The 1,506-nt window shown below is 36.6% G+C and overlaps 1 protein-coding gene and 1 long non-coding RNA gene across 5 annotated transcripts in view; one reads left to right on the top strand and one right to left on the bottom strand.

Annotated features, from left to right (window-relative positions):
- The window catches only part of asic2 (acid-sensing (proton-gated) ion channel 2), a 369,375-nt gene that overhangs the window by 90,189 nt on the left and 277,680 nt on the right, over positions 1–1,506 (bottom strand). The gene's annotated exons all lie outside the window — the stretch shown is intronic.
- LOC106527426 (uncharacterized) lies at positions 158–1,431 on the top strand. Its single transcript, XR_001311390.1, has 3 exons — positions 158–578; positions 967–1,123; positions 1,249–1,431. It is a non-coding gene; the product is annotated as an uncharacterized LOC106527426 (long non-coding RNA).

The following is a 1,506-nucleotide window of genomic DNA, read 5'->3' as shown; positions in this document are numbered from 1 at the left end:
TTTGGTACCTTCTGGTGGAACAACGGAGCTTAAGATAGTTAAAGCAAAAATAAAACACTGGATTTTTAATTAGTTCCATTTTACATTTTTAACAAAACCCGGTTGTTTTCATTTTGTGATTTTATTTGCAAACAGAAAACTCAAAAGATTATGATGATTATGAATTTTTAAGAAGCCACTTTCTCTCTCTGATTYAGAACAAACCTGAAGAGAAGAATCATTTTATATAAATTTAGTTTTGGTGTAATTAAAGCATGATTTCTGCTCTTCTTGGACCGACACGTGATCTTTCAGTCGACTCCTGCTACTCTTCTCCCAGTAGGAACAAAAACCGCTGCCTTTTGATCAGTAAACACTTGGGCTCACAGTCCAGAACCTGCAGGAAACGGCTACAAACCGCTGCTCATTTGTGGCTGCAGAGATATTTCTGTTTGTTCGTCTGGCTGCTGGGAGAATAAAGCCTTCGTTCCTTCACCCAGTTCACATCGGTAATTTTAGAAGGGACAACTCTGTCTTTCCACATCGGAGCCTGAAGTTTTTGAATTAGATGAGAAAGTTATACCTCCACACCCACGCAGGTAATTTGTATCAGTCACACTTTGGATCTTTGTTTCAGCTTGTTTTCAGCTTGTAGACGAGCGTCACTCAAAATCTGAGCTTCAAGCTGACAAAAACTACAGCGACTGCCACACCAAASTTTATTTACCTTTACTAAATTTGGCAAATCCACATCGATTAATGTGAATATTTGGGTTAACTTGTTCAGTATTTTAGATCTTTACAGTAAAACTGCATGTTTTTAATCAACTTAAAGCAGTTTATRACAAATAAAACTATCTGAATATTCATGATGTTTAAAATTAAGAGCAATCAGGTGAAAACAGTTAATTTTTTTTACTGCAGGGTTTTGTTGCAGCTTTTGTGAATCTTTAATGAAGCTCATATCTTTTTTTCTTCTTTTTCTAGCAGACTGAAGGAGGTTAAAAGGCTGTGGCAAAACCTGGGTGATGAACTTCAGAGGAATGGGAATAATACAGGACTGTAGCTCGCAGGCAGCAGGAAACAGAAGAGCGGGAACACATGGAGGCTGAGTTCCTGCCTTGTTCTCGGAGCACAGAAGGAGGTCTGTTCACAGGTTTGACGCTGTTCTGTGAAGATTCTTTCTGAATAAATTTACACTGGACCAACATGTGTGAGATTTAAGAGGGGAATAGCTCTTATTTAAATATTTTCACATGCTGTTTTCAGAAGCAGCAGCAGAAGCAGGAGAACACCTGGCAGAAGGAAGATCTGACCTGTTGGACTTCATGAACCAATAAACGAGATTRCAGTTTTTTTGTTTCAGTTATTTTATTTTTTCACTTCTGAATGTTTTGTGGTATTTTAATCATTATTATTTCAAAATGTTCCAATGATTCAGGAGACGAATGCAATGACTTTTTTTTTTGTTTTTGTACTGTAAATTTTTTCCCAAATTTTATTAAAAAATGTGTAAAACTATTGAGA

This window comes from Austrofundulus limnaeus, unplaced genomic scaffold, assembly GCF_001266775.1.
Source record: "Austrofundulus limnaeus strain Quisiro unplaced genomic scaffold, Austrofundulus_limnaeus-1.0 Scaffold4, whole genome shotgun sequence".
NCBI classification, from domain to species: domain Eukaryota; kingdom Metazoa; phylum Chordata; class Actinopteri; order Cyprinodontiformes; family Rivulidae; genus Austrofundulus; species Austrofundulus limnaeus.
The sequence above is the reverse complement of the archived record's forward strand: the minus strand, read 5'-3'. Positions and strand labels throughout refer to the sequence as shown.